The sequence below is a fragment of the Pelodiscus sinensis genome, chromosome 26 (genome assembly GCF_049634645.1).
Source record: "Pelodiscus sinensis isolate JC-2024 chromosome 26, ASM4963464v1, whole genome shotgun sequence".
Classification (NCBI taxonomy): Eukaryota; Metazoa; Chordata; order Testudines; family Trionychidae; genus Pelodiscus; species Pelodiscus sinensis.
The window spans coordinates 13,842,479-13,867,077 of NC_134736.1; the positions used below are offsets into that span (position 1 = coordinate 13,842,479).

The 24,599-nt window shown below is 47.1% G+C and overlaps 1 long non-coding RNA gene across 1 annotated transcript; it reads left to right on the plus strand.

Moving 5' to 3' along the window:
* The first annotated feature begins 731 nt into the window (after nt 1-731).
* On the plus strand, nt 732-14,120 carry LOC142820523 (uncharacterized). The gene is made up of 4 exons (XR_012897746.1): nt 732-858; nt 8,635-8,756; nt 11,985-12,240; nt 13,289-14,120. It is a non-coding gene; the product is annotated as an uncharacterized LOC142820523 (long non-coding RNA).
* Nucleotides 14,121-24,599: the final 10,479 nt, after the last annotated feature.

Genomic DNA, 24,599 nt, shown 5'->3' on the forward strand with positions numbered 1-24,599 from the left:
GCACTGAAGAGGATGCTGTGGTCCAGGGAGTGATGCGGGTTCAGAGCCAGAGGGTGCAGATAGCGGAGGGTGGAGCAAAGACAGGCAAGACGCCAACCAGAAGGAGTTTTCAGGCTCCGGATGTCGATTTCGGCATCCTCAGCTCTGGTTGGCATTTTCCGCTTCGAATGTCGACTTCAGTCATAGCGGCCCGGGGGGTTGTTTTCGGGCTCCGGATGTCAATTTCGGCATCCGTGGCCCCGGTCAGCGTTTTCGGCTTCAAAAGTCAATTTCGGTCACCGCAGCCCGAATGGAGCTAATTCCAGAGGTCACCAGGAGGAGATTCCGTGGCAGCGAGTCGACTACTCACACCATGCTGGGGTATAATGACTCAGTAAGAGAGGCACCCACACATCACAGCAGCCCCCTGAAATTTCTTCTGACAATTCTCTTCCAGTCCCTCACTTGCCTACATCAGCATACACAAAGGCTAGCTTTTTTCTGTCTAAAAGGGAAGTAGGTGCTTGAATAAACCCCCCTACCAATTCCCTAGAACCAATGACATACACTGAAACATTAAAAATAGAGAGGGTTGTTTGGCTATTGAAAGATGGAGATGGCTGAATAGGCAGACCATTAAAAACAGTCCCACAAAACCCTTCTCCAGCCTGTAACATCTTGAGGACTGTTGGCTGATGTCATCCTGAGATTACCATAGCAACATGAATTCTGATGGTGTTCTTGTGTCACCTCGGCACTGAGCCCCTTCTAGGCTGCAGCCGGACTGGGCGCCGCTTGTGCAGGCACCTATGTAAACAGCCTCCTGCATGTGCATAAGCCTCCTTCTGTTTGCTCAGACTGCTGTGGATGAGGAGTTGGGTGAGCGACAAAGAAAACACGTTAGAGGCCTTGAAAGTATTCACGATTCTTATGGACTCGGTCATCTCATGAACTAATGGGTGGCATCTTCCCAGTTGCAATTAGTGCTTAGCAGGGCTAACTAAGTTGTGAGCCAGCTAGCCACACTCATCCAGCCCAAGGGCCACTAATGGCTAGCATGCTGGACACCATGGCAGTAGCAGGTCTCCTTTTAAAGCACCAATATTAGCCACATCAGGCTAGGATACTTCTACACTATGGGGGGTGAAAAACGCCATGGCAGTAAAATTCATAGCTCATATGGGGTTCATGCTCTGTGGTTAAAATAGCAGCATAGATATTTTCACTAGGGTTCTACAACCTAGCAGGGGTTGGGTCTCAGAGCAGAAATAGAAACATCAGTTGGCCTGCATTCTGAACTCACACTGTCATGGGCCTTTTTCTTTTCCTCCTCTCCCCCACCCCCTGCAGTGCAGATGTACCCTTAGACCACTGCTAGCCTGGGTTTTTTGGCAGTGGCCTGTGCCACATGATTGAATTCATATAAGGAGCAATTAGGGAAAAACTTGTAGAGAGAGAGTCCAATCTGTCCAAATTACTTCTTTGCTCCCCTGCCCTGTTCCCAAAGTATCTGAGCACCTCACAAGACATGATGTAGGGAAATGCTATTTATTCTTAGGGACTGGAGAGATTTGCTTCACTTCACAGAGGAAGCTCATGGCAGAACTGGTCTCTCTAGTCCATTTGTGGGCAATACAAAGGCAGCAGTTTGCCAGGGTTAGCTCCAGCAGGCCAATGCTGCTATATTTACCTGTGCTTCTGCAGGTATGGGTGATTGCAACTTCTATTGGTCACGGATCACCGTTCCCAACAAATGGGATCTACAGCAAGAGGCACGGACCGGGACATCAATTCCTGCAGCTCCCATTGGCCAGCAATGGTGACCGGTGGCCGGCAGGAGCTGCAATCACCCATACCTGTGGGGGTGCAGGTAAAAATAAAAGTAGCGCCCACCAGAGCTAACTATGGTGAGCTGGATCTGGCCTGTGGACCGGTATTTGCTAACCCCTGACTTAGTCCCAGTCTAGTGACCTAACTACAGACCATCAATCTCACACTCAGACTGAGTTTGTCCAAGCACAGGGTCTTGTTGCCTGATTCTTTTTATCTTATCTGTTGTTAGAGTACAGCTGTTTTGTATTAATGCTCCTATTTAGGCCTTCATACTGCAAAGATTTACCCATGAATTTAACATCCAGCATGTGCAAAGTCTCCTGTATAGTTGCTTGAATAGCAGAATTGCAAGTTCCCTGGAAATTCAAAATATTGGGGAAAAAATTAATTTGGGTCTGAACAGCTTGGTCTACACTATAGCTTTTTCTGATCGCTTTTCTGGAATAGGCTTTTCCGCCATTTGGCCCAGGCTAGATGGGGCCAAATGGCAGAAAAGCCTCCTCTTTCGGCAGAGCCCTTATCCCTCATAGAACGAGGAATACAGGGCTCCCCGAAAGAGCGTGTTTGTTCTTCCACCAAAAAAAAGTGGAAGAGCAAATACGGTCCTTGGATGCAGAGGAGTTTTTCGGTATCCCGGAAAACCCCCAAAGTGTAGGTATACCCAGCCACAAATGAACATTTTTCAACATTTGGGAGACAACTGAAAAGTTAAAATAAAATAAAAATAAAAATTATGCCATGTCACTCAAAATGTGTTTGAACCCAAACAAAAGGTACTGAAGGTCATCTTGAAGAAAAAAAAAAATCAAAATGTTTCTTTTAAAAAATGTCAACATGAAATGTTTAGGGGTTTTTGGTTTTGGTGAATTTTGTAGTGGGGTTTTGTTTGTTTGTTTGGGTTTTTTGGGGGTGGGCTGTCTAAAACAATTCAGTAAATCCGACTTAAATGTGCAAATCATTGTTGGTGTTATCAACTCTGCATTTTTTGCTAAAAAAAAAATTCTTTGAAAATATTCAGCCAGCATTTGTTCTACTGAACTCCCTATAAAACTCAGTGGCACTATCCAAACACACAACAGTAAGCATGTATGTAAGTCTTTGAGGCATTGGGGCTTTTAATAGATTTTTCACATGATGTAAGTGGAAGATAAAGTGTGCACAGGCCTTGTATCGACCCTATGAACAATGTGCACAAATGTCAAAATTGCACGTGAAAATACTGTGGGAACTGGATGCCTGATGGTGCTAATTTTGTTGGTTGAACATAGATGCTGCCCTGTGGCACTCTTCCTTGTGATGACACAAATAATAACAGTGTAGAAAAGTACCAGAAAAACAGGTTACTTGAAACACTGATTTTGCATTCCAACCTGTGGCATTGATTGAGCCATTGACATGCAGTCTCTGTTTTCAATAAATCCGACTTTTATAGTCGGTTAATGAGCTGAATACTGAGCAATAAAATGTGTCATTAAATGAAAGTAGAAGAGTTTTGCAGCGTCTGTATCTATCGTTCTTTGATCAAGGACAGCTGTGAGCAACCAGTCTGGGGGCAAAGGTGTGAAAGTCATTTGAACATGTTTTGATTCTCATGGGTATTTTCACAGTCTCATGTCGGGGAGGGCAGCCATCTTGAAAAGTGACTTCATTTAGAAAACTGGCCCAGCTCTTAGCAGCTGCATTTGCAAAGTGAGAAATTGTAAGAGCGAAAACTAGTCTGCTCCAGTTCTGGTTAAACCATCTGAAATGGGACTTTTTTTTAAAGCTAACGAAAGGGACTATATTGCTAGGGGAATGCCTAAGAGAAAGAGCACAAGCAATGAAAGTCATTGGGGTTGATAGTCTTAGCTTATGTTTTCAGTGCTAAAAGAGGCATGTTTCAATACTTAGCTAATTTGTAATGATTCTTTCAATGTAAACTCCTAGTTAAGAAAAGGCACCGGTAGATTTTAGTTCAGTATCGCTAATCTAGATCATAACTGACTCTCCACCTGGTGTCTATCTTCACTAGCTACGTCACATTTTGGAGAGATTCTGATCAAAATTTCTGAACTCAAATCCCTCCTGCTTTTGCCAGAGACTTTTTATGTGACTCAGCTAGAGTACGTCTACACAGAAACAAAAGATCGGTGGCAGCAAGTCTTAGATGCCAGGTCAAATGACTTCGGCTTATGTTGTGGGGCTAAACTTAGCAGTGTAGTCAGTCAGGCCAGGTGGAAGCCTGGGTTTAGAAATCTGGGAAAGTGGGGGAGTCTTGGAACCCAGGTTCCAGCCTGAGCCCAGACATCTGCACTACTATTTTTAGCCTGCAGTGCAAGTTCTGCAAGCCGGAGACTCACTACCATGGTGGGGTTCTTTTTGGTTTGTTTTGAGGTTCTTTTGCCATGTAGACATACCTCTAATCTTTGAGTTCCCCATCTGTAAAATGGAGCAGATAGCATTTTCTTGTCTCGCAATGGTTTTGTGAGAATAGATACATTAACCATTGTGACTTATTCAATAGGAGCCACACAGACACCTGAATGAGCAGGGACCAGATCTCAGTAGAACCAGCAGCTGTTCTCGTGTGCTTTCAGCACAAGATGGTAGACGCTTATGCAGATGGGAAGTTTTTGTGATCTGGCCAATTTTCTGCCATTTGGAGCTGAACTTTAGTAGAACAGCTCTTGAAATTTTATCGTGTAATCTAAAGCTAAACTCCCGCCAGAAACATGCAGCCAGGACTGGCTAGTAGAAGTTCTTCCTTAAATTTTCTTTCCATTTAAAATTGGCCGGTCTGTTAGTCCCTTCAGAGGAGTCCAGTTAAGGTGCCAAGATTTGGGAAACCTGGCCTCAAGACCCTGCGCTGCCTCAGACATCCTGTGTTGCGGATACCACCGAAACTCCATTTTTGAAATCCTCAGACTCCATTTTGTAGCCCACCTTTCATTTTTAATAAGCAGGAGTCACTCCACTATTAAATAGAAGCTTCAGGCCACACCGCACTAAATATAGAATTGGTGAGAGAACCAAATTGACAGGGAAAAAAGGTGCAAACAATAATGAATCAGCAGAGAATAATTTTGAGGTAAATAATAATTCAAAGTCTAAAATTAGAACAGCCCTTGGCAAAAGAAAACAAAACAAGTAGGTTGATTTGGTCACATGTCTAAATAAAACTGAACAATGGTATAAAGGTCCCTGTGTTGGTTGAAGGGACAGAGTTGAAGAGATGAGAGAAAAATGAAGATTCTGAGAGATCCTGCAGGAGAGAGAGGACAGCAAAGACATCAGAGCCAGTCAGACCAAGTTATCATGATAGTGTAGTGTTGTGTTAGGGAGTATTGGTGTGTGGGGGTTTATAAAATAAACGTGTGTGTTGTGTTGAATACGAGAGGAATTCACACGTGACCTAAAGAACATCTGAGAATTGCCGTGCTGCAGGTATTTCCTTAGCCACCCTAGAGATTCCGACCTTAGGACAACAGATTGGCTCTAACAGGCGGGATGTTTTGAAGGAGGGTGGATGATAGGTGGGGCCATTTGGGGGGACCCACATTCCGTTTCTGTGGTAACAATGTGACCTTTGACAAGTCACTTACTCTGTGACTCAGTGTTTCATCTATAAAATGGGGATAAATGATACAGGGGTGTTATGAGAATGAATGATTCTGAGGCACTTTGATGCTGTGGTAATGGGAACCATCTAAGCACTGTAGCTAGATAGGCCATGCTAGATAGCTAGAGTTTGGCACAACTAGAACAAGGCTCTAAATCAAGTTTAAGCACTGTGCATGAGGGTGCATGTAAACAGCAAGAGGAGGATTTCCTGCATATGTAACACATACAGCTGTTAGCTCTAGGCAGCTGCTGTCTTCCAGAACACAGTGACTGATGGAGCCTGTCACTAGGATGTCAGCTTTTGCTAGTGTTTTAGGAAAGATAAGCCACTAATGACCACGGTTGAAATGGGGTTTGGCAAGAAGAAAACACTAAGGTCCTTTATAAAAAGATGCACTTTATCTGTCAGAGTTACAGGCCTATTTGTTAATTTTTTTCCATACTCTATTGTGTCTCAGGGGTGGGTTTGGGGAACTATTTTCCAAGAATGTCAGAATAGATCCTGCTGTCTCAGGGTTGGATATATGTGGAACTGCCTGCTGGAGGCACTTATGCATTGACAGCTATTAAGCCATGTGTAAAGATTCATCCTTCCTGCCATGTCAGCCCTGGTCTACACTAGGACTTTATTTCGAAATAACCCCCCCACGGTCGAATTTATAAGTGGAGCATCCACACTACCAAGCCGTGGAATTTGAAATCTGCTCTCCTGCTTTTCATCAGGAGTAATGCTAATTCCGAAATAGTTATTTTGAAATAGCAGCCGTGTGGACACACCGAGGCTGCTATTTCAAAATAACTAATCCCTGGAGTAATTTGAACTAATTACTCCCCAGTGCTTCCTGGGGCTCTAAGTCTGAGGCAACACATCCACATTAACAGAGCCTACTTTAGACGAGGCTTCCCCATAGTGTGGACATGCTAGTTTGAATTTGTTAAATCAGGAATGAAGTCGAATTTAGTCATTTTGAAATACTTCCCTAGTGTACACATGGCCTTGGTGTGCCTCAAATCCTGACCTCTTTGGTCTCTGTGGTCCCTCTGCCCAGACTGCTGATGTACTTGGAGCTATGGCCAAACAGAAATCCTTGACTCATTTCAAACAGGCTTCCAGATTATAACCACCAGGAGTGAACCCAGTGGGAAGGCTGAATGGGTTGACCTGGAAGTGAAAGAATGTATTGTCTGTTTCCCAGCCACCATTGTTGTATCAGAAATATACAATTTTCTGATGGACTAATTTACGGGCTGTGATGGCCAGGTCTAGTAGGCAGGCTTGGAGGCAAGAGACCTGTGTTCTGTTCATCCTGGATCTGCTGTATGACCTTAGGCAAGTAATTCACATCTGCCTGCCATTCCATCTTGCCTCCATGGACTGTAACCTCTTCAGTCCAGGAGTTTCTCTTAGGGTGTGTCTAGACTACATGCCTCCTTTGACGGAGGCATGTAGATTAGCCAGATCGGAAGAGGGAAATGAAGCCGCGATTAAAATAATCGCGGCTTCATTTAAATTTAAATGGCTGCCCCGATCTGCCGATCAGCTGTTTGTCGGCAGATCGGGGCAGTCTGGACGCGATGCGCCAACAAAGAAGCCTTTCTTCATCGGCACAGGTAAACCTGGTTTCACGAGGCTTACCTGTGCCGATGAAGAAAGGCTTCTTTGTCGGCGCGTCGCGTCCAGACTGCCCCGATCTGCTGACAAACAGCTGATCGGCAGATCGGGGCAGCCATTTAAATTTAAATGAAGCCGCGATTATTTTAATCGCGGCTTCATTTCCCTCTTCCGATCTGGCTAATCTACATGCCTCCGTCGAAGGAGGCATGTAGTCTAGACACACCCCTAGTGGCTACGTCTACACTTTAAAGTAGGAATAAGATCCTCCGGAAAAGGGCGCTTTTTCTGGAGGATCGGGGCCAGTGTAGACGCTCTTTTCCGGCTTTTCTAAAAGCCGGAAAAAAGCGGCGGACATTTTTATTTAAATGCCGCGGGGGATATTTAAATCCCCGGCGGATTTCCCTATTGCGATCTCTGAAATTAATATGCCCCTTTCGGAAAAGGGGCCAGTGTAGACGTAGCCAGAATGTGTTTGTACAGGGCTTATCACAACGGGGGAACTATTTTGTGCCACTGTAATACAAAGCAAACCTACAAAAAGGTAGCATCCTTAATGATCTGCCTCTACGAGTGTTCTGAGAGTGACTAACTCTAGAAAGAGGTTGTAATGAAGACGGTGTAACAGGGAAATCTCTGCCCGTGATTTGCTGTGTGATCTTGGATAAGTCACTCTGTTTTTTTGCCTCAGTTTCTCCATCTGTAAAAAGGGGATGGTGATAGTATCTTAGCAGAGTGTTGTGAAATAACGAGTGTTATAAAACACATTGAGAGATGTGGACGTCAGGTGCTGTATAAATGCAAAGCATATTACGTTGTTATATCATTCTCCCAGCTTCTTTCCGAAATATGCCTTAGACAGAAAAAAGCCAGACACCAAAGGGGCTATTAAGTGGGGCTATTTGACAGTAGTTCTGCTACATAGAGATATTAAATTCTAAATAAAAATGCTAACAATAAAATAACAATATTTAGCATGTAAATTTTATACCAAAATGTAAATGGTGCTGTGCATCTTCAAAGCACTTTATAAACAGTGATTAATTGAGCTGAAAAAAACCAACAACAGCTGCGTGTAGAGCAGATTCATGATTCATTTAGAAATAATATAAGAGGAAAACACAAAAGATATAGATGGGATTATAAAAATATCCACCCTGGCTCAGACCTCTGGTCCATCTAGAGCAATATCCTGTCTCCCACCATGGCCAGATACCCGAGAGCAATAATAAACAATGGATGGGGAAACTGAGGCATGGACCAGTGACGTGGCTTATCTGTGGTCACACAGAAAGTTAATTGCATAGTCAAGAACCACAATTCTCAGCCCAGTGTTTTGAGATTAAGGTTGACAGGGCTCCTGAATGTTTATTCAGTTTATACAAATGCAGCTAATATTCCTATTGCTCTGGTCATCTGAAGAAGTGGGCTGTGCCCGTGAAAGCTCATGATACCATCTACATGTTTTGTCAGTATATAAAGTGCTACCAGACCATTTGATTTTTGTTTTTGTTCTTTTTAAACTCATATTCTTGTTTGTTATTTCTAGTGTAGGTATGGCTCTGCGCCATGCTGCATGAACACAGATCTAATTCGAGCCTTTCTTGCAGCTCCCCAAATAATTATGCAGTACTGTACCGTTGTTCCTGGATTACTCCTCGACGAGACTTGGCATCTGGGCAGCTACCTGGACTGATGTGGGAAGGGAGATGCATCTGTCCTGGCTATTGAGGTAAAAACGACTGTTTGGTTGGAGAACAATGCATGATGCCCAGGACTGGAGGATGAGGAGGTAGTGAAGACTGGGATTGAAAGACATCAGCAGAGCAACATGGAAGGTACTTGGACAGCGCCTGGCTGTGCTGTGCCCACATTCACAACGTGTGTGTGTATTGGCAGAAATTACACTTAAAACTTCCGGATGAGATGTAGAAAGTGACCTGTTGGAAACCGTTATCCTGTGGGTCCCTTGCTAAAGGCACCACGTATCAGGCGGACACGTTGCAGCTAATATTTGGCTGCTGGATATTTGGGTCACAACACTGCCATGCGTTGTATAAGTTGCATAAGTGCTCAGTGTGTGCTAGATTCTGTCGGACCGCACAGTCCCCACCCCAAAAAGCTTATGTCTAAGAGGCACACAACATAGACGGACAGCTTAGGAGTATTTCTACTGCGAAGGGTGTCTCAGAACATGCTTGAGGGGAGCTACCAACATGCTGTAGACAACCAATGACAGGACCAGCAAGTGGTATGGTGGATTTGGGCACAAGGGAAAATTTTTCAAATGCACCTAAGTGATTTAGGCACAGATCCTCAAAGACATGTAGGCCCCTGTCTTCCCAGTGGAAGTGGAAGTTAGGAGCCTAAATATCTTTGAGGAGCTGTACCTTAAGTGATTTGGAAAATAAGAGTTAAACTCCTAAATCTCCTAAGTCACCGTTGAAAGCTTTTCCCCAGGTGTGTAAAGCCCCAGATGGAGGTACATGAGCTGATCTCTAGGGGCGTGTCAGGGCCGGAGCCGCCTGGAGCATTACACGTCAGGTCTGAGGGGCATTGGCAAAGCTGTGGTGGAGGGGCCCAGGCCTGGCACAGCAGAGGCTGCGGCTGCTCGAGACCGAGGCGCGTTTGAAAAGTGGTGTGTGAGGTCTGTGTGCGGAACAGCGAGGACACGGTACAGTCAGCAGCAGAGCTGGGAGAGGGGGACGGCCAAGGCAGGGACATGAATGAATTTCCAGGTCAGGTGTGAGATCTACACGCACAGGTCTAGCACCACAGTGATGGAACCGGCAGGTCGATCCTGCGAGGCATTGGCGCAGCAGTGTGGGAACCGAGTGCTGCAGTGAGGGAGGGGGGCTGCTCCATGCAGCATCAAACCTGGGGTGGGGGGAGAAGTGCTCCTAGCACCTGCTCACACTATGCCTGGCTCTACTCAGCGCTGTCAGCATCACGCTTAAAAAAATAAATGAAGATTATCCTGTCCAAATCTCTCTCATTCCCCCCTCTCCTTCTCTGAGCTCATACATGGCTCAGGCTCCAGGACAGCTGCCTGGTTGCCAAGTCCCCGCGGCTCACTCCGCGCTGAAGCACAGAGCAACACGATCAAGATGATAACCGGGCCAGCTGTGAAAATCATTTCCGGACCGAAAACAATTAAAGCAAAGCTGAGGCGTCGATAACGGAACGCCCGTTGCTCCTTCTTCTTGCCTGCCCATTGCGGTCTCCCCATTACGACGATCTTCCAATTGTCATGGCAAAAATGGCAGGTTGTTAAAAGGAATTTTTGTAAATGGCTCAGTTCTGAGATAAGGTTTTTTTGTTTTGTTTTTTAAATTTTCATTAGACCATTCTGAATGCAACTCAGGTCAACAGCAATGACCTTGATCCTGCCTGGGGACCCAGAGTTTCACTGAAATCTCTCTGAAGTCCAGGGCCCTCTGTGATGGTAAAAGGGGTGCTTGGGAGCCTCCCATTTCAGGATTGCTACCCAGGGTCATGATGGGAGGCTTCTGTCTTTCATTCTGAGTGTATGAAATGGATCCAGTTCAGTAAATAACCTGTGAAATTCGGCAAGCTTTTGATGCAAAAGGAGAACCATTTCTAGGTGAAAAATCATTCACCAATTTACTCTCCCTGCAGCAAAATCCACAAGTCCTTAATCCGTCAACACACCATTTCATGCAGAGAAGGGTACATTTGCACACCACATGTGACAGTGAATTCTGTGAGCTTCCATGCAAAACAGGCAGTTTTGCAATCGTTTCTTGCAGAACGAAATCTCGGGGGAGCCAAATGGGCCAAAACAAAATCACAAATATTTTCGAGAAAGTTCCCAAAAAAATGAGTTTTCCCCTCTTTCAGCACAGCCTCAGCAGAAACAAAAAGCTGCTGCCCTCAGAAGACTACTCGCTGACTTAAACGAGTTGCTGAGTTTTCAGGTCACTTTCTCTGTGGACAAGTTTCTAATCACACAAACCTCAAGTGCATCTGCCACTAACGAGCTATTTAGTCTTGTTGGCAGTCTCTGCAGAAGGATTAAGGGTTGCAAGGACCTTGGAGACTGATCTCCGCTCACCCCAGCCCTAGAAGTGATCTATTCAAGCATACAGATTGGAAGCACTGTACATCCTGTACTGGGAAAATTCTGTGGATAAACAGAGCCCTTAATTCTCTAGGGATGTTAGTTCTGACACCTTTCCCCAGAGTTAAATTTTATACCAAAATGTAAAAAGAAAAATAGCAGTTGATGGTGATGTTTAGATTGCGAGGCATAACGGAGCGGTCGACAAAGGCTTCCATTGTCAACTGCAGAGTGTCCATACTGTGACCAAACAGCTGATCGGCACAGCGCGGCAGCCATTTTGATGTAAATGAAGCGGCGATTATTTAAATCGCCACTTCATTTTCTTATGTCTAATAAACTCATCTACATGGCTCTGTTGACAGAGCCATGTAGTCTAGACGGAACCAGTGAGAATGCTAACCCTATGCCCAGCAAAAGAAGAGAGAGAAAAAATCAAGGTAATCAACTAATACATTTTGAGATTCGTGGGCAAATCTGGATGAGCAGGGACAGAATTTCTACACATTGTGTTAGGACATGGCAGGCTTCCTTATGTGGGTTCACTTAGGACCCTCAGCAACAAGGGCTACACATCTTACCTTATGTACCAGGCATTTTAGACAGCACAGGTGATGTTCAGTTCTTTAGCCTTCTGCCTTTCCCATCTACAATGCGAGCAGCATAAGGGTGAAAAGATTTATCAACGGGAAGTAGATTAGTGGTGAATCAAAGTCTGAACCATTTATCTAGCTCTCTTCCCGACCCTGGGGTCTTTGGGTAAAAGGCTCAGGTGCAGAGGACAAGTATCCCTCGATCTCCCATGTCCCTGTGATGCAGCCATTTGGTGACCCTTGGATTTGGAGAGAGGGATGGTCACACCCTTCCCACTTCTGCCAGATTCAGCCACTGGGATGTGATGATCAGGGCTCAGTTCTCCTCCTGCCCTGGAAGAATGCCGCCGAGGTCAGCAGTTACATCGGAGTAGAAGTGGCACGAATTAGAAGAGAGCAAGGCCCTCAGTTTGGAACAGAATCCGCGTTCCGGGGGAGGACCCAGGCCTGTCCATGTGTATCACGTCAGGAGCTGGCCCGGGAGATGCCGTACAAGCTGATGACAACGGTGTGGGATTGCATGGGAAGCAGAGGAGGGCAGGGTAAGAATTTAATTTCTTCTCAGTGTATCACCTTACAGCTGTCCCACACTGGGCCCTCCCATTCTCACAGCCCCTCTCTCTGCAATGGGCTGCCTGAGGCAGCTGATTTCAATTTAAACACATCGTTGGGGGGAGGTATTATTGTTCCAGTTGCCTTGTGCTCTCTCTCTCTCTCTCTCTCTCCTTCATTTTTCTTGCTGATGGTGGACGATACCAGGCCCGTTTCCATGGTAACACTCCTCAGCTGCCCTATCACCCACCCCAAAGCCATACTGAAAGATCTCAATAGAACCAAAGTGGGGGTGTCTAGGAGAGCATGGGATGTCCCGTCACGGGTGGCGAGGGGGAGCCCCCAGGAACTGGCTCTGTGCTTTCTCATTGGCATGTCTGTCCCTGGCCAGCGGGGTACAAAGATTTGTATATTTGTATCCATGACGGGATAATTTTGGACGGGAATAAAGGACATGTCGGTGCAGACTCCAGTGACAGGGTGCCCAACCTCCACTGAACTGCACACCCTGAGTCCCCAGGCACATTCCAGTCCCAACAGACCCATCCACCACTGTCTCTGTCTTCTCAGCTCCTGTTCTTGACTAGTCTCTCTCTTTCTTCTCTTCCCATTGAGAGATAGCTCAGCTCCTTCCCACGCTGGAAGAGAAAAGAACTCCCCTAAGGTTACAAGTGGCCCATAGAATGGAAGGGACCTCGAGAGGTCATCAAGTCCAGTCTCCTGCCTTCACAGCAGGACCAAACACCATCGAGAGCATCCCTGATAGATGTCTATCCAACCTGCTCTTAAATATCCCCAGAGATGGAGATTCCACAAACTCCCTAGGCAATTTATTCCAGTGTTTGACCACCCTGACAGGCAGGAAGTTTTCCTTCGTGTCCAACCTAAACCTCCCTTGTCAAGGAGCATGAAGTTTAGTTATTATTGTATAATATTAAACTTTAGCAGGAACCCTCACAGTTTGCTTCAGCATCTGTGTGCTCCCTTTCTCTGCCACAGAGCATCCTGTGAAATGCCCTGGTGTATTTATGTCTCCAGGGAAGCCAAGAGACTTGCCGGGTCCCTGAGCAAGGTGCAAAGAGGCAACTCTGTGCTCCCAGAAGGAACCAGGCCTTCGGCAGAAGAGGCAGGGCTGGGACAGCCAGCCCTCAGTGCTGCTGGGACCGTGCTCTCGCTCAGCGCTAGCTGGAGGGCACCAGCAGGCGCTCTCCAGCATGCCACTCAGGGCTACAGTGGAGATTTAAAGGGTCCACAGTTCCAGCCGCCACAACTGCTACAGAAGGCAAGCAATAGGCAGCAGCTGACCCCTTCCCTCCCCGCCCCCCCCGACCCAATCATCAGGCCTGATGCCAGCTGGTACCCGAGAGACATAGGAAAGAAACAAACAAAAAAATCGTTATTAAAGCCATCCCATGCAATGACACATTAGAACAACCCGTCCGTACAGAAGAGAGGCCTCACCTGGTTGGGTCAGAGCAATGGTCCATCCAGTCCAGTATCTGTCTTCTCCTTGGCAATGGCCAAAGGAAGATGTCTCAGTGGAAAGTGGCAGCACATCAAGTGGATGATTATGGATTAGCCATCTGGTAGGGGAAGAATCCTACCAGACTGTCCCATCTCCTGAATATAAGAACATAAGAGCGGCCAGGCTAGGTCAGACGAAAGGTATCCTGTATCCTGTCTGCCCACAGTGGCCAATGCCAGGTGCCCCAGAGGAAGGGAACACAACAGGTTACCCTCAGGTGATCCCTCTCCTGTCATCCATTTGCAGAAAAACAGGCTACAGACATCATTCCTACCCATCCTGGCTAATAGCCAGTGATGGACCTAACCTCCATGAATCTATCCAGCTCTTTTTTGAACCCTGTTAAAGTCCTAGTTTTCACCACATCCTCTGGCAAGGAGTTCCACAGGTTGACTGTGCACTGAGTGAAGAAAAACTTCCTTTTTGTTTTAAACATGCTGCCTATAAATTTCATTTGGTGACCCTTAGTTCTTATATTGTGGGAATAAGTAAATAACTTTTCCTTATTCACTTTTTCCACACCAGTCATGATTTTATAGACCTTTATCATATCCCCCTTTAGTCTCCGCTTTTCTAAGCTGAAAAGTTCCAAGTCTTTTAAATCTCTTTTCATATGGGACCAGTTCCAAACCCCTATTCATTTTTGTTGCCCTTTTCTGAACCTTTTCCAGTGCCAATATATCATTTTTGATATGAGGCGACCACACCTGTATGTGTGGGCATAACATGTTTTTATATAGAGGCAATAAGATATTCTCTGTCTTATTCTCTATCCCTTTTTTAATGATTTGTAACATTCTATTTTCTTTTTTGACTGCCACTGCACATTGAGTGGATGTTTTCAGAGAACTACCCACAATGACTCCAAGATCTGTCTCTTGAGTAGTTGTAGCTAAATTAGTCCCCATTATATTGTATGGATAGTTGGGATTATTTTTTCCAATGTACATTACTTTACATTTATCAACATTAAATTTCAGTTGCCGTTTTGTTGCCCAATCACTTATTTTAGTGAGATCTTTTTGAAGCTCTTCACAGTCTGCTTTGGTCTTAACTATCTTGAACAGTTTGGTATAAAATAATAGAATCATAGAATCATAGAGCTGGAAGAGACCTCAGGAAGTCATCAAGTCCAGCCCCCTGCCCTAATCTCAGCTAAATCAACCCAGCCAGGGCTTTGTCAAGCCGAGACTTAAAAACTTCTAGAGATGGAAATTCTACTCCCTCCCTACTTCACCACCCTCCTAGTGTGGTATCATCTGCAAATTTTGCCACCCCACCGTTTACCCCTTTCTCTAGATCATTTAGGAATGAGTTGAATAGGATGGGTCTCAGGACAGACCCTTGGGGGACCCTGCTAGTTACCTCTCTCCACTCAGAAAACTGACCATTTATTCCTACCCTTTGTTTCCTGTCTTTTAACCAGTTATCAGTCCATGAAAGGACCTTCCCTCTTATCCCATGACAACTTTACTTAAGAGCCTTTGGTGAGGGACCATGTCAAAGGCTTTCTGGAAATCTAAGTATATCCACTTGATCTGCCTTGTCCACATGTTTGCTGAACCCCTCAAAAAACTCTAGCAGATTAGTAAGACATGATTTCCCTTTATAGAAACCATGTTGACTTTTCCCCAACAAATTATATTCATCCACGTGTCTGACAATTTTATTCTTTACTATAGTTTCAACTAATTTTCCCAGTACTGACGTTAGTCTTACCGGTCTGTAATTGCCAGGATCACCTCTAGATCCCTTTTAAATATTGGTGTCACATTAGCTATCTTCCAGTCATTAGGTATGGAAGCTGATTTAAAAGATCGGTTACAAATCACAGTTAATAGTTCTGCAATTTCCCATTTGAGTTCTTTCAGAACTCTTGAGTGAATGCCATCTGATCCCAGTGACTTGTTATTGGTAAGTTTATCAGTTTGTTCCAAACCCTCCTCTAATGACACCTCTATCAGGGACAATTCCTCATATTTGTCACCTAAAAAGAATGGCTCAGGTTTGGAAATCTCCCCAATATCCTCAGCCAGGAAGACTGAAACAAAGAATTCATTTGGTTTCTCCACAATGACTTTATCATCTTTAAGTGCTCCTTTAGCATTTCGATTGTCCAAGGGCCCAACTGGTTCTTTAGCAGGCTTCCTGCTTCTGATGTACTTTAAAAACATTTTGCTATTACTTTTTGAGTTTTTGGCTAGCTGTTCTTCAAACTCCTTTTTGGCTTTTCTTATTATATTTTTACATTTAATTTGACAAAGTTTATGATCCTCACTAGGATTTGACACACACTTTTTAAAAGTTTTTTTTTATCTGTGTCTGCTTCTTTTGCTTGATTGTTTTACAGGGATGTTAAATTTTATTACGTTATGTCCACTATTTGCACGTGGTCCAGTTATATTTACCTCTTGGACCAGATCCTGTGCTCCAGTTAGGACTACATCAAGAATAGCCTCTCTTCTTGTGGGTTCCAGAATCAGCTGCTCCAAGAATCAGTCGTTTAAGGTATCAAGAAATTTTGTCTCTGCATCTCATCCTGAGGTGACATGTACCCAGTCAATATGGGGATAGTTGAAATCCCTACTATTATTGAGTTTTATTTTGATAGCCTCTCTAATGTCCCTTAGCATTTCATAGTCACTATCACTGTCCTGATCAGGTGGTCGATAATATACTTCTACCGCAATATTCTTATTATTGGAGCATGGAATTATTATCCATAGAGATTCAATGGAACATTTTGGCTCCTTTAAGATTTTTACTTCATTTGATTCTACATTTTCTTTCACATATAATGCCACTCCCCCACCAGCACGACCTGTTCTGTCCTTCCGATATATTTTGCACCCTGGTATGACTGTGTCCCATTGATTGTCCTCATTCCACCAAGTTTCCGTGATGCCAATTATATCAATATCCGCCTTTAAAACTAGACACTCTAGTTCACTCATTTTACTATTTACTCTTCTAGCATTTGAGTATAAACACTTTAAAAATGTGTCACTATTTATCTGTCTGCCATTTCCTGATGTGTTAGACTCTTTTATGTCTCATCTGATCTGACCTATACTTCCATCCTGTCCTCCTGACTAGAACAAAGAGCTTCTCTATTAATAGACCCTCCCCTAGAGATGTCTCTGTCTGATCCCTGTGCTCCTCCACATCCAATGGCTTTTCCCCAGCCCTTAGTTTAAAAACTGCTCTACGACCTTTTTGATGTTAAGTGCCAGCAGTCTGGCTCCATTTTGGTTTAGGAGGAGCCCATCCTTCCTGTAGAGGCTCCCCCTATCACAAACGTTTTCCCTGTTCCTAATAAATCTAAACCCCTCCTCTGTACCCATTTGTCTCATCCAGCAGTTCAGAGAACGCTACCATAAAGGTCCTGGATTTCAGTCTCTTTCCTAGAAGCCTAAATTTGGTCTCCAGAATCTCTCTCCTACCCTTCCCTATGTCACTGGGACCTACATGAACCATGACCACCCGCTCCTCCCCAGCATTACACATAAGTCTATCTAGATGTCTTGAGAGATCCACAACCTTTGCACCACGCAGGTAAATCACCATATGGTACTCCCGGTCATTGCAAACCCAGCTGTCTATATTTCTAACAATTGAATCCCCATTACTAACACCTGCCTTTTCCTAATGACTGGAGTTCCCTCCCCTGGACAGGTATCCTCAGTTCAAGAGGATCCACAACGTCCTATGGAAGGAGGGTCCCAACTATGGGATCGTTTCCCTCTGCTCCCGTTGACTGTTCTCCTTCCCTGAGACTTTCATCCTCCTCAATAGCACAGGGACTGTCTGACCAGAGGCGGGACAGTTCTGCAGTGTCCGAGAAAGCCTCATATACGTACCTCTCGGCCTCCCTTAGCTCGGCCTCCCTTAGCCACCCTGGCTGCCAAAGCCCGTACGTGGTTTCTGAGGGCCAGGAGAAAATTGCACCAAATGCACACACATGCCACCTGCCCAGGGGGCAGGTAATCATACATGCTACACATGCAATAAACAGGATAGCCCCCATTCTGCTGCTGGGCTTCTGCCTCCATTCTCTCTTACAGAAAATTAGATTATTGATTGGAATAAAAAGCCTGTCAGGTAGATTGGTTTTAGTTTAGTTTAAAAGTTTTAAAGAATGTGAAGTGTACATCACTCGCTTCCAACTCCCCCTCTGAACTCCTTCACGGAACTCCATGGGAGCTGGCCCTGGTCGCAACAAGACAAGCTTCCCTTCTAAAATAGGGTATCATTTTATCTAATGAACGGTGGATGGTCTCATGTGCCACATAGATATCCAGACCTTGTTTTGCTTTTGTTCTTTTGAGTCTCATTAAACTCTTGGCCTCAATGATCGCTTGTGGCAGTGAGATCTAAACTGTAATTATATAATTGGTTCATGGATAGCTTACAGGTGGGACAAAGGGGTTACATTCATAGCTCCCCCAGCGCTACTTGAGATACTTAGATAAAAATGCTAGGAGAGGCAATAGAATGGATGTTTATTGTGATGTGAGTGAACCAGTCTTCCATCAGTTATTAAATCCCCCGTCCTACACAGCCTGTGTTCTTCGGGAAGAGAGGGGGGAAGGCTAAAGGAAACGAGCCCTTAAGGCACTATAGCCTGTGGTTCTGGACATCTTGATTCAAATTCTTGCTCTGACACCGACTTGGTGACATGAGGCAAGTCTCTCAGGCCCAGATACTCAGATGGATTAAGGCTCTTTTGAAATCATTGGGAGCTGGGAGCGTAAAGACCTTTGAGACTCCAGGCCTGCATCTGTGTGTGTGTGTCTCCTAAAAGCACGTCTCATAGCACTTCTGTGAGTAAGGATAGTACAGTCCTTGAGGCTATCACTGAGAGATTGCTTAGGCCCCTTGCGGGCTGTTTCCTGGTGCATAAGGCAGCCTTGTAGTTGGGCAATATTATTACAGAGCGACCTGAACAACCCTGTATTAATCAAAGCTTCCTCCTTGGTAACTATATTTTCCTATTCATTCATCCCTTTGTCCTTTCTTCAGTGTGTGAGCCATGGGGCAGGGTCCAGGCTGGCGTAGTACAGGGTGCCCCAGGGGACTCTGATTGCTGGACAACGTCAGGCAGACAAATGGGGGCTGCTCTGGGGGAGGGGGAAATCCAGCTGTGGCGGCTGTTGTGATTCCGAACATCCCAGCATCTGTGTGGCCGCACATGCCCAGCTTATCTGTGACGGGAAGGAATGCCGAGGAGAGGCCGAGCTGTGTTTTGTCATACGGCCCCTCTGGATGTTCTCACAAGATGCTGGTTGTGTCCATGGGGTGACAGAGAGGCGAGGAAGAGAGGACGAGCCCTTTCCATCTGCAGGACAGAGTCAGCGCTGTGCTGTCTGGAGGTAGTTGGAGAGCTGAGTGCAGTGGGGTCTGGCGCATGCACCGGGGCACTGCACAGCACGAGAAGCACAGTGGTGGGCAGTTGTCAGCCCTCTTGGTGCCTCCTAGGTTCACGACTTCAGTGGGGCTGTCTGAGACTGCTCTCAGTAGCACCTCATACCCGAACCTCCAGAGCACACGCCCCAGACCCAGCTCCGGCAAGCCCACTGCACCAGGCTCAGAAATTGGGGCAACATCGGGCTGATGGAAGTGACCCCTGTCCTGCTTCTGCACTGGGAGAATTCTGCCCCTACCTCCGGTGACATCCTGGAAGCACCGGTACACTGCCAGAGTGGCATGTAGGCTACCAGGACGGGGGAATTTTTGCACCCTACACTGGCTGAAATCCAAGCAACCACCTTTTCTCCATATACTATGTTCCTCTCATAACATAAGGACTGGGAGTCACCAAATGAAATTAACAGGTAGCAGGTTGAAAGCAAACAAAAGTAAGTTTTTCTTCATGCAGTGCACAGTCAACCTGTGGAACTCCTTACAAGCTGATGTTGGGAAGACCAGGACTTTAACAGGGTTCAAAAAAGAGCTAGATAAATTCATGGAGGTTAGATCCATCAATGGCTATTAGCCAGCATGGGTAGGAATGGTGTCCCTCACCTCTGTTTGTCAGAGGCTGGAAATGGGTGACAGGAGAGGGACCGCTTGATGATTCCCTGTTCCGTAAGCAATTTCTGGGGCATCTGGCATTGACCGCTGTCGGAAGACATAACATAGGGCTAGATGGACCGTTGGTCTGACCCCGTCTGGCCATTCTTATGCTCTTATGTTCTCTTCTCATTTCCAGAACAGTGAGGTTCGGAGAAATTTTCCTAGCAGGGCTCCGAGCATCTTTTGGTCATGTCCTGATGCTTCGTATTGTGACATTCAGAATAACCTGTATTTGTATCTTAAAACAGAGAGTCTCATAAGGGTTTAGAACTTAGTAATGAAGGATTCTTACTTTGGTTCACTCTCCTATACACCTGGAGACACCAGCAGACACACTGAGACATATATACCAGACAGTAGATGCACACTGACTGACAAACACCCTCAACTACCCCGTCACACACCGATATACACACTCACGAACAAGCACCTCTACACAAACAAATCCCCACCCCCACATACTATGCACACACCCTTGTGTGCAAATTATCCATCTTCCCTTTGTATTTGGCTTGGCTGAACAGCCTGCGCTCTGTGACTCAGCCAATAGATATCTGGGCTAAGATAAACACCAGACAGTTCCTGGAAGACAGAGATAGTTCTGTGATTTACTGTGTGCGGGGTTATGCAACAGAGGCCCTCCGACCCCCACCCACTGCCCCCCTAGAACAGGCTGTTGCTTTTCAGATTTCTACTTCTTGGGCAGAGATTGGTGGCGAAAAGAGATGCTCCCAAAAGCCACCAGTGTGACACTCAAGTGGAAGAACCCAGTTGCTCAGCTCCCTTTTGTCTGAGGGGGAAATGGTGCCAGCCAGCTTCCTGGAGTACTTATTTTACAACCTTAGAGCTCAGAATGTAAAAATGGGGTGATTTTATCGCAAGATATTTTGGGCCTACGAAGACGAAGGAAATATCAGAAATCGTACAAGCAAGCTTGTTCTCATGGGCTTTACGGCTTAGCTCAGAGTAAGTTCCGATAGGCATTTGAACTACCGAGTGCTGGACGAATGGCTGACCTTTCTGAAGCTCACCTTTAACTATACTTCGTTCTTCTGACTGAAGTCACCACTGTACTGTACCTTCCGCGCTATGGCGTTAGGCATATTGCAGTAGCACCTAGGGCAGCGACGGGCAACCTACGCTAGTGAGTGGTCTGCGTGAGCGGCCCTCCTTCATCTTAGTAGGTCGCAAGATGGTTGCAACCAAGATGGTCTTGTGGGCAAGGATCGTTTTGCTCACTGCGCTTGCGTACCTAGGATTTGCGGGATGTGCCGACTGAACCGTAGCAGCGCTGTGATTGGATGCTGAGGGAGCATGTGGCTCTCACGATCATTGGTGTGTGCCCTCAGCACACACCCCACTTCACACGCCCTTGCTTTATGTGCGTGCATCTGTGACGGCGTGTTGGGGGTTCCCCGTCTCCTGCACCCCGAGATGGCACAAACAGACTGCACCAGCCAGTGGAATAGAGGAAGTTTATTGCCTCTCCAGGATACAGCATAGCACAGATGTAGTCTGGTCACAGAACTGGGCTAGGATGCCTCAGGCCCCCTTGAGTTGGGGGGAGACTGGGCCCCTAAACTCCAGCTCCTCTCCCTAGGCTGTCTCCTCCATGCTCTCCCACAGTAACAACTAAATTCCCTTGCAGCCCTGCCCCCCAGTCCAGGGCAGCATTCACCTTCCTTTGTTCCTCTCCATGGGGGGTGTCTGGCCACTGGTTCGACAAGTTTGGCCTTATCTCTGCCTAGCGAGATTTTCCCTGCTGGGTCTTGCTCCAGACAGCAGGGGTCACCACAGCCCAGCAAGTACCCCCACTACGTCACAGTTCTCCCCCCTCCGAGAGCGAACTGAGCAGGGTCACTCCGCTCGTGACCTGGGGAAGTTCGGGCCCCTCGCTACGGGACAGCGCGTCGGCGATGATGTTGGCGCTCCCCTTGACGTGGATCACTTCCATGTCGTAGTCCTGCAGGAGCAGGCTCCACCGCAGCAGCTTGGCGTTCGTCCCTTTCATCTGGTGCAGCCAGGTCAGGGGGCAGTGGTCGGTGAACACCGTGAAACGCCGGCCAAACAGGTACGGCTGCAGCTTTTGCAGGGCCCACACCATGGCCAGGCATTCCCTCTCTACGGTCGCGTAGCTCCGCTCCCGGGGCAGCAGCTTCCTGCTCAGGTACACGATGGGGTGACGTTCCCCTTTCTCGTCCGCCTGCATCAGCACCGCCCCCAGCCCGGTGTCCGAGGCGTCCGTAAACACGATAAAGGGCTTGTCGAAGTCTGGGTTTACCAGCACTGGGGCCTTGGCCAGGGCTCCCTTCAGTGCACAGAGAGCCCTCTGGCACTGCTCCGTCCAGACCAGCTTGAGCAGCTTCTCTGCGGTCTGGGCTCCGACTCCCGAGACCCACTTGCGGCAGTATTGCGCCAGGCGGGAGGCCAGGTCCACATAGGTCTCCCGTGGCCCTTTCTGTATCTGTACCCCCCGGAACTTCTTCCTGTACATCTCGGGGGTCAGCCCGAACTTGTGCAGCAGGGCCTCCTTGACTCGGTTGTAATCCCCTGGCTGTAGGTCCTCCAGCTGACTGAGCACTCCGGCCGCCTCCTGGTTCAGTGCGGGGACGAGCTCCTGCAGCCAGTCAGCTGGGGGGACCTGTTGCAGCCCACAGGCCCTCTCAAAGGAGCTGAGGAACCCGTCTATGTCGCCCACGTCCTTCAATTGGGCCACTGTGAGCCTCTCCAAGCGCCTGGCATCCCCGGGACTCTGGGGCCCATCCACTCTTGGCGCAGCCGGGGCCCCGCAGGTTCTCCGCTCTGCCATGGCCAGCTCATGCTGTCGCTGCCTCTCTCGGTCCTGGCGCTCCCTCTCTCGGTCCTGGCGGTCCTTCTCTCGGTCCTGGCGTTCCTTCTCTCTGTCCTGTACTTCCAATTCCTTCATCCGCAGCTGGATCTCCAGCCGCCGCAGCTCCGCTGGGCTGGCCCCTGCCCTAGATGGGCTACGGCTTGCAGGCCTCCCGGGAGACGCTGTCTCATCTCTCCGGTGGGTTCCAGCGCTCCTCCCCCTCTCTGAGCCTGACACACTCTCAGGGGGGGTCTGGCTGCTTCCCCTGGGGACAAGATCCTGGCCCCGTGGCTGGTCATTCTCTTCCAGCTGGGTAATCAGCTGGGCCTTGGTTGCTTTCCGCACCGGCAAGCCTCTCTCTCTGCACAGCCCCACCAGCTCTGCCTTCAAGAGTCGGGCGTAGGCCATCTGCCCGCTGGGCCCCTCGGTGCAGACTCACCAGTCTAGTGCTGCAGCGCCCCACGATTCCCAGGAACCGCTTCGCTCTGTCTCCAGCACGCCTGGCTCCAGGGCTCTTGCTTCTACAGCGCCTTGTCGCTCACCGCTGGAAGCTTCATCCACGGGGTGCAGTGCATCCCACTCCTGACACCAGTGTGACGGCGTGTTGGGGGTTCCCCGTCTCCTGCACCCCGAGATGGCACAAACAGACTGCACCAGCCAGTGGAATAGAGGAAGTTTATTGCCTCTCCAGGATACAGCATAGCACAGATGTAGTCTGGTCACAGAACTGGGCTAGGATGCCTCAGGCCCCCTTGAGTTGGGGGGAGACTGGGCCCCTAAACTCCAGCTCCTCTCCCTAGGCTGTCTCCTCCATGCTCTCCCACAGTAACAACTAAATTCCCTTGCAGCCCTGCCCCCCAGTCCAGGGCAGCATTCACCTTCCTTTGTTCCTCTCCATGGGGGGTGTCTGGCCACTGGTTCGACAAGTTTGGCCTTATCTCTGCCTAGCGAGATTTTCCCTGCTGGGTCTTGCTCCAGACAGCAGGGGTCACCACAGCCCAGCAAGTACCCCCACTACGTCACAGCATCACTTTAGCAGCACCGGTAGGAAAGAAAGCTGTTCAGACAGAAATCTGTAGAATCTGGCGATCCTGTGTGTGAGCAACGGTAAACAAAATGTCTTGCAGGTCACACATGGAACCCCGATGGGCTGCATGTGGCCCTGGGGCTGGAGGTTACCTACCACTGACCTAGGAACCATCAGAGTTCAGTTCACTCTGTGCTCCACACTGTACAGATGCATAACTAGAGGATACCCAAAAAGCTTACAGTCTAAACCAGCGCTTCTCAACCTTTTTAAATAAAGTACCCCTTTTAAAATAAAATTATAAGTACCCCCAGTACCTACAGTTTTCAGACACACAAAATTTTTTCTACCATTGCAACCCATTTGTTTAAACAACTTAATCATAGCCGGGCGGGTGATGAAATGTTTGGGTGTAAAAAGTACAAAAATAATAAAGTGCTGTAAAACTTAAAACAAAAATTCAGTTTTCTCCAAATTTCAGTTGTGTTGACGTACTCCCAGACTTCTCTCAAGTACCCCTAAGGGTACTCGTCCCACTAGTTGAGAAACACTGGTCTATACAGACAAGCCGGAGGAAGGAAGCATTGTGATCTGTATAGGAATCAGAAGCAGAGAGAGATTAGGGCTGATCATTGAAAGGGGCTTAAGCGAGTTAGGGCTAGGTTTGTAAAGATATTTAGGTGTCTAATTGACATCAAAACCAATGAGTGCTAAGTGCCTAAAAACCTTTTCATCCCTGTTTCTTCTGAGATCTGGATTTGACACCTGATTCTAACACAGATTAAGGATAAATTATTTAGGGTAGGATTTTCAAGAAGCCCATGGGAGTTAGGCACCCAATGAACTCCCAGTGAAATCTGTGTCCCAGTTCAGAGTCTTAACCCAGAATATT